Source organism: Pan paniscus, chromosome 12, assembly GCF_029289425.2.
Source record: "Pan paniscus chromosome 12, NHGRI_mPanPan1-v2.0_pri, whole genome shotgun sequence".
In the NCBI taxonomy this organism is placed as follows: domain Eukaryota; kingdom Metazoa; phylum Chordata; class Mammalia; order Primates; family Hominidae; genus Pan; species Pan paniscus.
In genome coordinates this window covers 39778097-39790849 of record NC_073261.2, presented here as the reverse complement: position 1 = coordinate 39790849, position 12753 = coordinate 39778097, and positions in this window count along the sequence as shown.

Sequence of the window (12753 nt, the reverse complement as noted above, 5' to 3'; positions counted from 1 at the left end):
GTTAAATAATGGAAACAAAAGGGCAGATTAGGGCAATGGAAGAGGGTGATTTTTAGTGAGGATATAGCTGAAACAAGGTTGGCTATGAGTCGATAATTGTTGAAGTTGAGTAGATGGGAATTAATCATATTAATCTCTCTACTTTTGTATATAATTGAAATTTCCCAAGAAAAAAAAAAAGATTTAAAAAACCTTCTTCCTCCTAAAAAAGGAAAGCCACAGATTGGGAGAAAACATTTGCAATACATATATTTGACAAAGCACTCATATCTAAAATATGTACATAACTCTTATAATTCAATAAGAAAAAGATAGACAGAAACCCAATAGAAAAATGGGCAAAAGATTTTAACCAGCACTTCCCAAAAGAGGTTTTTCAAATTACTAATAAACATGACAATGGTTTTAGCCTCATTAGTCATTGGAGAAGTGCAAATTTTTCCATTTGTTTTAACTTTTATTTTAGGTCCAGGAATACATATGCAGGTTTGTTGTATAAGTAAATTCATGTCGCGGGGGTTTTGTTGTACAGATTACTTCATCACTTAGGTACTATCAAGGACGCAATAGCTATTTGTTCTGCTTCTCTCCCTCCTCTCACCCTCCACCTTCAATTGGTCCCTAGTGTCTGCTGTTCCCCTCTTTGTGTCCATGAGTTCTCATCATTTAGTTCCCACTTGTAAGAGAGAACATGCAGGATTTGGTTTTCTGTTCCTGCATTAGTTTGCTAAGGATAATGGCCTCCAGCTCCATCCATGTTTCTGCAGATGACATGATCTCATTTTCTTTTGTTTTTTGTTTTGTTTTGGTTTTTTTGAGACAGAGTCTTGGCTCTGTCACCCAGGCTGGAGTGCAATGGCGCAATCTTGGCTCACTGCAACATCTGCCTCCTGGGTTCAAGCGATTCTCCTGCCTCAGCCTCCCGAGTAGCTGGGACTACAAGCACATGCCACCATGCCTGGCTAATTTCTGTATTTTTAGTAGAGACAGGGTTTCGCCATGTTGGCCAGGCTGGTCTCAAACTTCTGACCTCAGATGATCCTCCCGCCTCGGCCTCCCAAAGTGCTGGAATTACAGGCGTGAGCCACTGTGCCAGCCAATCTTGTTCTTTTTTATGGCTGCATAATATTCCATGGTCTACATGTATCACTTTTTTTTTTTATCCAATCTGTCACTGATGGTCATTTAGGTTGATTCCATGTCTTTGATATTGTGAATAGTGCTTCAATGAACATGTGTCTTTATGGCAGAATGATTTGTATTCTTCTGGATATATAACCGGTAATGGGATTGCTGGGTTGAATGGTAGTCCTGTTTTTAACTCTTTGAGAAATCACCATACTGCTTTCCACAATGACTGAAATAATTTATACTCCCACCAACAATGTATAAATGTTCCCTTTTCTCTGCAACCTTGCCAGCATCTGTTATTTTTTGACTTTTTAATAATAACCATTCTAACTGGTGTGAGATGGTTTGGTGGTTTTGATTCACATTTCTCCAATGATCTGTGATATTAAGCTTTTATTCATATGCTTGTTGGACATACGTATGCCTTCTATTGAAAATTGTCTATTCATGTCCTTTGCCCACTTTTTAATGGGGTTTTTTTTCTTGTAAATTTGTTTAAGTTTTTTATAGATGCTGAATATTAGACCTTTGTCAGAGGCATAGTTTGCAAATGGTTTCTCCTATTCTGTAGGTTGTTTGTTTACTCTGTTGATAGTTTCTTTTGCTATGCAGAAGCTCTTAAGTTTAATTAGATCCCATTTGTCAATTTTTGCTTTTGTTATCTTTGTCCTGAAATCTTTGCCTGTTCCTGTGACCAGAATGGTATTGCCTAGGCTGTCTTTCAGGGTTTTTATAGTTTTGGGTTTTACATTTAAGTCTTTAATCCATCTTGAGTTGATTTTGGTATATGGTGTAAGGAAGGGGTCCAATTTCAATATTCTGCATATGGCTAGTCAGTTATCCCAGCACCATTTATTGAATAGGGAGTCTTTTCCTCTTTGCTTGTTTTTGTCAGCTTTGTCAAAGATCAGATGGTTGTAGGTGTGTGGTCTTATTTCTGGGCTCTCTATTCTGTTCCATTGGCCTATGTGTCTATTTTTGTAACAGAACCATGCTGTTTTGGTTCCTGTAGCCCTGTAGTATAGTTTGAAGTCAGGTAATGCGATGCCTCCAGCTTTGTTATTTTTGCTTAGGATTGCCTTGGCTATTCGAGCTCTTTTTTGGTTCCATATGAATTTTAAAATAGTTTTTTTCTAGTTCTGTGAAGAATGTCATTGGTAGTTTGATAGGAATAGCATTGAATCTGCATAGTGCTTTGGGCAGTACGGCCATTTTAATGATATTTTTCTTCCTATCCATGAGCATAGACTGTTTTTCCATTTGTTTGTGTCAGCTCTGATTTCTTTGAGCAGTGTCTTGTTATTCTTATTGTAGAGATTTTTCACCTTCCTGGTTAGCTGTATTCCTAGCTACTTTTTTCTTTTTGTGGCAGTTGTGAATGGGATTGCGTTCCTGATTTGGCTTGTGGCTTGGCTCATGTTGGTGTATAGGAATGAGAAATGCAAATTAAAACCACAAAGAGATATACCTCTATACAGTCACCAGAAATGCTAATATGAAAAAATATATGTAACATCAAATGTTAGTAAGAATATGAAACACTGGAACTCTCTTATACCACTGAAGAAAATGTAAATTGGTACAACCACTTTAGAACACTATTCGTGTTTACCAGAAATGAACATAGCACACTCAATAACGCAACACCCTCAAGAGAAATGTGAATATATATGAACCAAAATTATATACAAGAATATTCATAGTAGTAGTCTTTTTTGTTTTATTGTTTTTATTTTTTTATATTTATTTATAGTAGTACTATTTGTAATTGCCAAAAACTGAAAATAAGCTAGATTGCTCACCACAATATAATGAATAACTATAAATTGAGGTGTGTTCATACAATTCTACACAGTACTGAAGATGAACAAGCTACTACTACATATGACAGAGATGAACCTCACAATTGTAAATAAAAGAAACTGTAGGCAAATGACTATATCCTACATGATTTAAATTGTATAACATTTAAAAAGAGGCAAAACAAATCTATGAATGTAGAAGTTATCATAGAGATTACATTTGGGGAGAAATGTGAAGGCAGAACCTCCCTCTGGTTCCTTCTGAATGTGACAATTGTTCTGTTTCTTTATCTGGGTGATGGGTTACATGAGGGTGTTGACTTTGTGACAAATTAATATTCTTCATATTTGAAACTTGTATACTTTTACGAAGACATATTTCCCTTCAATGAAAGCTTTAACTAAAGGAATAAAATAATGTATTTTCCCTAGATGGCTGGAAATGGTCAAACAAGAGTTGGTGATGATGCTGCACATTTGTTCCATCCCTTTCCTGTCCCAGCCCTCTCGTTTTTAGCTAATGAATACATGCTACGAGGCATCAAAAGCTCTTTCCACTTCCTACATGTGGTTTGCCCTATAGGAATATTATTTCAGAAAACACTACTACTCCATTCAGACTGTGGAATAACTCTCAGATAACACGTAGCTTATAGTTAACACCACATGTTCCTTGACTAAAAAATCCAAGCTGCTTGAACAAAATCTAGGACTCTGAAGACATGTTTTTCCAGAATAGGTTAATCAGATACATTCCTGCTTAGGTTAAAGGAATACAACTGAATGAGTTACTGCAGGCTTTTCTCATCCTTAGAAATCTTTGAAATTGTAAAGGGTCTTTAATTTCTGCATAGCTCAATCTAGTGCATAGTATGCAACAAACTCTCTTTTGCTTTGGTAGTGTTACCTCTCATCCTTTTCATGCTTTGGTAGTATTACTTCTCATCCTTCCCATAGCCACAGAAATACAGCAAAGTCTATGTAAATCTGCCCTTGTTCAGTAACAGCAGAGAGTATGCTTGGCTGAAGCAGAAGAAAGCTGCTCTCTTGCCTCCTGTTCCCTTTTTTGGAGATGTTCAGGGTAGTAAAATGAGTTCAGTGCTGAACTCATGAGGATGATCTTTACTACCTTACATTCACAGGTTTCTCTCTAAATAAAAATCCTGGTTAACTATGAGACATTTTGATGAATAATGGAAATATATTTCAGAGCAAGTAGGTTCTATTAGAACTAGCTTTTTTAAAAAGATAAACTCCTGACTCATCCTGCCTCCCAAAGATGATGACTGGGAGGTGTCCAACAAAGCGTCCAGATCTGGGCTTTCAGCACTTGCTCTTGCTGCGTTGCCAGCTCACTGCTCGCTTTTCTGTGGATCCTGGCAGGTGGAATGTTTATAGATTTTTGCAAATGTAGCATGCCTTTTGTCAGATGATAAGTGTGCCAATTTGTAACCAGGACATAAAAGAATCTAAATTCATAGAGAAAATTGTACTAAATGACCTTCACATTTGCTTCTGACACTCAGATTCTATTATTTTAAACAGAAAAACTGTAAGAATCACATTCTTTTTTTTCCTCACTAAACAAACCTAGGTGCTTTTAAAGCAAAGCAATATACGTCAAGATTGGTCACCAAGTCCACCACATTCAAAACTAATAAGTAATTTTACAAGATGGTTTTAAAATTCCAAGACATTGCCATGTTTGACATTTTGAGAGGTATCTCTTACCTAAGCCTCTGGCAACAAAGCTAGGAGTCAGCTTGAGGAATTCTGTTCCAGAAACCTGCTGTTTTAGCCACTTGGCTCAGAAATTAAGTAAAAATAAATGAAGAGCACTTAAACCATAAAAACAAAAGCTACCCTGAAAATATCAAGAAGTTCTAATTTTCCTTTTGCTGTGCCTGAAACCCTACTACTTCATCTTTGTGAAAGGACCTCACAAAACCAAGTTATGCATGTGGAAACGTGGCCCGAGACTCTGTTTTGTCAATAAATAGACAGCATTCTCAAAGCAACTTCCCCAATGAAAAGAGCTCACATAATTTTAGAACAGTAGTGACACTAAATACACACTGTATGTGAACATCATTTTTATATTAGACAACTGATGGCATGGTTTAAGGCAAAATTGGTGAGACTATTAGGCCATTAACCTTTTTTTTTTTTTCGTCCCATGTTCAAGCAATTCTCCTGCCTTAGCCCCACAAGTATCTGGGACTACAGGCATGCGTGCCACCATGCCTGGCTAATTTTTGTATTTTTTAGAGATTGAGTTTCACCATGTTGCCCAGGCTGGCATTGAACTCCTGAGCGCAAGCGATCTCCCCACCCCAGCCTCCGTTAACCTTTTATAAGGGAATCTAGGAACAAGATTTTTGTCCTTCTCACTCCACCCCCCAAAATGAGTTTTCCTAGAAACAGACACTTTTCACTTTGCCAAAACATTTCAAAGTTAATTGTTTCTAATTTTATAAAATGAATCTTCCTGACTTCTTGTGCAGATGATACTGGTAAAATATTTTTCTTGGTGACACAGAATCATTGTCGGCAAGATAGTGACATTCTTTCAAGACATTATTTGTTACTGCACTACCTGGCCACAAACTACTGTCTTTTGTTTTGTTTCTTCATAACTTCCATCCTTTACACCAAAGTTTGTAACTATGACCTCTTTGGCCTGCCTCTGGCACGCCCCTCCCATACTCCATAGCTTCTATAGGTGTGACTCCTGAAGACTGGGAAGCCAGATCAACAAGCTCATTGAAATCTATGCAAAGTAAAAATAAATTCTCTCTGGCTCCTCATTCATTCAGTAGATGCTTATGAATAAGAAAACGTCTGCATGCCTTTGACATCTCTTTAGGTGCTTCTCTATTTTCAAGCTTACTTTTGTTCTTCATTATTAGATAAATAGGCTATAAATTTAGTTAAGTATCCTCTATGTCAACACAAAGAGTGTATTTTAAAAGAGACTGTAAATAAGAGTATTCAAAAACCATTTAACGTCTAATGTAAGGAGTCTACTATCCCATTATGCACATAAACAAAGGGAACTTGACAGTAATAAGTGTCAGGGATACCTTGTTTTACTGCACTTCACCTTACTGTGCACCACAGATACTGTGGGTTTTTTCCTTTTTTTTAGATGGAGTTTTGCTGTTGTCACCCAGGCTGGAGTGCAATGGCACGATTTCTGCTCACTGTAACCTCCACCTACCGGGTTCAAGCAATTCTCCTGCCTCAGCCTCCTGAGTAGCTGGGATTACAGGTGCGTGCCACCATGCCCAGCAATTTTTTTAAATTTTTATTTTTAGTAGAGACAGGGGTTCACCATGTTGGCCAGACTGGTTTCGAACTCCTGACCTCAGGTGATCCACCCACCTCGGCCTCCCGAAGTGCTGGGATTACAGGCGTGAGCCACTGCGCCTGGCTAGATACTGTGCTTTTTTTACAAATGGAAGGTTTGTTGTAATCCTGTGTCAAGCAATTCTATCAGTGTTATTTTTCCAACAGCATGTGGCTCACTTTGTGTCTCCGTGTCACATTTTGGTAATTCTAGCAATATATCAAACTATTTCACTATGATTATATCTGTTATGGTGATCTGTAATCCGTGATCATTGATGTTACTATCGTAACTGTTTTGGGGCATCATGAACTGAACCCATATAATACAAGGAACTTAATTGATAAATGCTGCATGTATTCTGACTGCTGCACTGGCCAGACATCTTCAATTAGGCCAATTAATAACCCTACAATGGCCTCTAAGTGTTCAAGTGAAAGAGTTGCAGGTCTCACATTAAATCAAAAGCTAGAAATGATTAAGCTTAGTGAGGAAGGCATGTTGAAAACTGAGATAGGCTGAATGCTAGGTCTCTTGTGCCAAACAGCCAAGTCGTGAATGCAAAGGAAAGGTTCTTGAAGGAAATTTAAAGTGCTACTCCAGTGAATATATGAATGATAAGAAAATGAAACAGCCTTATTGCTGATATGAAGAAAGTTGTAGTGGTCTGGTAGAAGATCAAACTAGCTACAAAATTCCCTTAAGCCAAAGCCTAATCCAGAGCAAGTCCCCAACTCTCTTCAATTCTGAAGGCTGAGAGAAGTGAGGAAGCCTCAGAGGGAAAGTTGGAAGCTAGCAGAGGTTGGTTGATTCATGAGGTTTAAGGAAAGAAGCCGTCTCTGTAACGTAAAAGTGTAAGGTGAAGCTGTAAGTGCTGATGTAGAAGCTGCAGCAAATTATCCTGAAGATCTAGCTAAGATCACTGATGAAGGTGAGTACCCTAAACAACAGATTTTCAGTGTAGGCAAAACAGCCTTCTATTGGAAGAAGATGCCATCTAGGACCTTCACAGCTAGAGAGAAGTCAACATCTGGTTTCAAAACTTCAAAGGACAGGTTGACTCTCTTGTTAGGGGTTAATACAGCTGGTGACTTTAAGTTGAAGCCAATGCTCATTAACCATCCCCCAAGTTCTAGGACACTTAAAATTTATGCTAAATCCACTCTGCCTGTGCGCTATAAATGGAACAACAGAACCTGGACAACAGCACATCTGTTTACAGCATGGTTCACTGGATATTTTAAGCTCACTGATAAGATTTACTGCTCAGAAAAAAAGATTCAGTTCTAAATATTACTGCTCTTTGACAATGTGCCTGGTCACCCAAGAGCTCTGATGGAACTCTATAAGGAGATTGGTTTCATGCCTGCTAATGTGTGACAACATCCATTCTTCAGCCCATGGGTCAAGGAGTAATTTTTATTTTTAGTCTTATTACTTAAGAAATATAGTTCTTAAGGCTATAGCTGCCATAGATAGTGGTTTCTGTGATGGATCTGGGCAGAGTAAACTGAAAACCTTCTGGAAAGGATTCACTGTTATAGATGTCATTAAGAACATTCATGATTCATGGGATGAGGTCAAAATATCAACATTAACAGGAGTTTGGAAGAAGTTGATTCCAATCCTATGGATAACTTTGGGAAAGTAACTGCAGATGTGGTGGAAATGCCAAAAGAACACGAAGTGGAGCCTAAAGATGTGACTGAATTGCTGCAATCTCATGTTAAAACTTGAGTGGATGAGGAGTCACTTCTTATGGATGAGCAAAGTGACCTTTTTTTTTTTTTAGATAAAATGTAGTCCTGGTGAAAATGCTGTGCACATTGTTAAAATTACAAGAAAGGGCTTAGAATAGTACATAAACTTAGTTGATGAAGCAGCAGCAGGATTTGAGAGGACTGACTTCCATTTTGAAAAAGGTCTGTGGGTAAAATGCTGTCAGACAGCATCGCATGTTAGAGAGAAATCTTTTGTGAAAGAGTCAATTGATATGGTCAACTTCATTGTCACAGCCATCCCAACTTTCAGCAACGACCACCCTGCTCAGTCAGCAGCCATCAACATTGAGGCAAGACCCTCCACCAGCACATGATTATGACTTGCTGAAGGCTCAGGTGATCATTAACATTTTTTAGCAATAAAATATTTTTAAATTAAGGTATATACATTTTAAAAGACATAATGCTGGTCGGGAGTGGTGGATCATGCCTGTAATCCCAGCACTTTGGGAGGCTGAGGCGGGCGGATTGCCTGAGGTCAGGAGTTCGAGACCAGCTGGCCAACCTGGTGAAACCCTGTCTCTACCAAAAGTACAAAAATTAGTCAGGCATAGTGGTGGGCACCTGTGATTCCAGCTACTCAGGAGGCTGAGGCAGGAGAATCGCTTTAACCCGGGAGGCAGAGGTTGCAGTGAGCCGAGATCATGCCACTGCACTCCAGCCTTGGCAACAGAGCGAGACTCCGTCTAAAAAAAAAAAAAAATTAAAGGCAGATCATACACACTTCTGCTCTCATCACCCCTGACTTAAACTTTCCTGGGACCCTGAAGATATGCAAATTTGAAAGCTGCATCCTAGTCACATCTGTAACTATCTGCGTTGTCCTGAGTTCTTGATCGTCTGGTAAGTGGGAATTCTTCTACTCGACCTGTTGCACAGGGATTTTATGAAGTGAAATAATCTAGTATATATAAAACAATAAAATATTTTGATGAGATTTTACATCATTACAAAAAATGTAATGATTTTACATCATTACATTTATTAAAAAATTAAATGAAAAGATTGCCTAAATTGATCATGTCAATAAATTTAATTGACAACAAAGAACAAGAATGATTAAAACACAGATGATTAAAAAATATTTTAACAATTAAATTTCAATTTATTCTTCTTTGAGTTTTTAATCAGATCCAACAGCAAAAAGGACCTAACACCTCATCTTTCTCTACCTCACGTCCCTTTGGTAGAATTTTAAGGAATAATAAAATGGCCAAGGAGAAAAACGTGGGAGAGCAAGGAGAAAGATCACATAAATAATCTCCCAGGCTCTCAAACAATGTAAGGAATAGACGAAAAGAAGTATGTAACTATGGGGAAAAATTAAGATTTTTGTCTTGGAGCAGACCATAAATATTAATATTTTTGTCACTTCTAATGGGCACTAAAAATATAATCTGTTTTCTTCAATCTTTTCCACCTATTCTAAATGGATAGTAAAAAGTTTGGCAAAAGCTGGCACAGTGGCTCATGCCTGTAATCCCAGCACTTTGGGAGGCTGAAGTGGGTTGATTACTTGAGGTCAGGAGTTCAAGACCAGCTTGGCCAACATGGTGAAACCCCGACTCTACTAAAAATACAAAAATTAGCCAGGTACAGTGGTGTGCGCCTGTAATCCCAGCTACTCAGGAGGCTGAGGCAGGAGAATCACTTGAAACCAGGAGGAGGAGGTTGCAGTGAGCCAAGATCGTGCCACTGCACTCCAGCCTGGGCAACAGAGCGAGACTCCATCTCAAAAATAAATAAATAAATAAATAAATAAATAAATAAAAGTTTGGTAAAGGGAAAAAATAAAATAGATTCTTAAAGTTCAAGCCAACAATTATTGACCGAATATCTACTCTGGTTCTAATATGTTAAGGATATAAGAGTAGATTATAGTGTTACTCCTGCCCTCAGAGAGCTTATCATCCTTAAAGAAAGAAAAGGCTACACAAGGAATTATTAGAGAAGACAGTAGAAAAACTCTTGATCAGAAGAAATTATCTGTCCTACCTACTATTACAGTTAACCATAGAGTTCAGTAACTACATAGCCCACATACTTGAAATCCGTAGCTCATTACATGAGATAGGTTGTTCTAAGAATTCAAACATTTATTTTAAACACAGCTAAAGTTTACAGTCTGTCAACCTTAAATATTTCCTTCAATGCTCCACCTCCAGGAAAATCTGACAAAAGCATTACTACTTGTTGTGCTTGACAATTAAGTGATGAGTCAAGCTTGCCTGGAGACATGTAACTTTGGCAATTATTTTCCCTTTGATCTCATTGTAATATTTTTATTACATATCTAACATTGAAATGTATTATGTCTATTTTGTGCCGTCACTGTGGATACTTGGACGAACAAAACAGTTCCTACCATAAAGGAGCTCACCAAAGACACAGAGTTTTAATTCAATGCAGCTAAGTGTGACAGGCATGTACATGGTATATCACTGGGATATGGAGGAAAGGCACACATTGGATGATGATAAGTTTGATCACTTGGGTGACATTCACCTGAGTGTCCATTGTATATTTTTGTCTCTTTATAAGCCTAGTGAGGAAGGAGAAGATAGGTAGGAAGGGACAGAATTTCTGGAGAATGTGGGATTTTGCCAGGCAAAGCAGAGAGGAAGGGGTGAGAATATCAGGTAGAGGGAATAGCAAAGCACCAAGCTGGGAAAAATGAGAGCATGAGCCTGGGCCACAAGCAGAATAGAGTGTCACGATGAGTGTAAGAGGTAGGCCAGGAGCAGATTATGAACCTTGAAAGCCAGTGTTAGAGATTGGTTTATCTTCCAAGTTAGTAGTCTCCAACATATGGTGTGCCCTGGAATACTGGGGAAATTTTAATTCTCTTAAAAAATTTCTATGCTTTTGTGTATATTTCATATGCATGCACATGTGTATATATGTATATAAATATACACACATACATATATATACACACGTGTATATATATAATTTTTCATTCATTGAAATCAGGACCTTAATTAAGAGGATGACTGGGGGTGGGATAAATGAATAAAAAAGCTTTCTTAGGGTTACTAAGTACTTAAAAACATGAGGAGAAGCTGTCCAGCAGATAGCTATAAATGAAAGTGAAGATCTAGGAGGGGTCTTTGCTTAGATATGTAGATTTAGGAGACATCCAATGAAGAGAGAAAAAAAATCAATGAACCAATGGCAGAATCTTGGGAAACACTAACATTTACAATAATATGGGCACTTAAAAATTTTTTAAATTTGTTTTTATGCTCATATTTGAGAACTGTGAATGATTACTTTTTTCAAAAGTAAAATTAGAGCACAAGAAGCAGTGCTTGCACTTTTATTTTAAAACTCCCAAATATTAATACAAAGTAACTGCTAGGCCTTATTATTCCTTAGCGTATGAAAGTGAGACACAATGCATCATGAAGGGGAAAAAATGTCAGCAGCAATTCAGAATGAAAAAAATTTCTTGCCATTTTGGGGGGCATCCAATTAAGGATTTTAAAAGTCTACCATGAAACGGGCACTTTGAAGAAATGGCTGATTACAGGGCTGGCTCAGGGAAAATACAAAGTGAACTTAGGATACCTTTGTGTCAAAAGGCAAGGAAGTGCTTCGAGATTAAAGGGACTGTCAATAGGACATAAGAGCCGGCTTAGAGAGGCTCCCTCTAGCCAAATCTGGGATGATTTGAAAATCAAGAAGAATCATAAATTCTAACACATAGGGTATTTTAAAAAATCTGTGAATCAAAAGTGTGAAAGAAAAATGGAAAGTTCTTGTTCACAAAAAAGTCAATAAATGTAGAATGAATGATGGTATTAGAAAACCCCCATCTTAGCCAGGCACGGTGGCTCACGCCTGTAATCCCAGCAATTTAAGAAGCTAAGGCGGGTGGATCACTTGAGCCCAGGAGTTTGAGACCAGGCTGGCAACATGGCGAAACCCTGTCTCTAACAAAAAAATACAAAAATTAGCTGGATGTGGTGCCACACACCTGTGGTCCCAGCTACCCAGGAAGTTGAGGCTGCAGTGAGCTGTGATCATGCCACTGCAACTGCAGCCTGTGTGACCAAGACCCTGTCTTGAAATAAATAAATGAAATTCCCATGTTGCAACTCTTATTTAATAACTGATTGATGCAAAGAATCAACAGATGTTAAAGCCATTGGGTTAGATTGTTGAGGAATAGGATATTTGCATAGTCTCAACAGGTTCCTTCTTAAAGTGAAAAAGTATCTTAGAATGGAAAGAAAAGGCAAATATCACTTTAACCAAATGTCACCAATAATAGGACAAACTGACATGTGCCTTCTGATGCCATACAAATGGAAAGTACATACCTTCCAGACAATATCCTTTAAATCTAATCATGAAAGAAACAGACAAATGTAGAATGTGGAGCATTCTATAAGTCAACCATCCTGTAGTCTCCAAAAATGTTAGTACCAAAAAAAGGCAACTAGCAAGGCATTATGGCTTATGCCTGTAACCCCAGCTACTCAGGAGGATTGCTTGAGCCTAGGAGTTCAAGACCAGCCTAGGCAACAAAGCAAGACTCCAACTCTTAAAAACAACAACAACAAAACAAACAAAAAACAAAACAAAACAAAACTTAGCACTGTGGCTTGAGCCTGTAGTTCCAGCTACTTGGGAGGCTGAGGCAGGAGGATCGCTTGAGCCCAGGAGTTTGAGGCTGCAGTGAGCT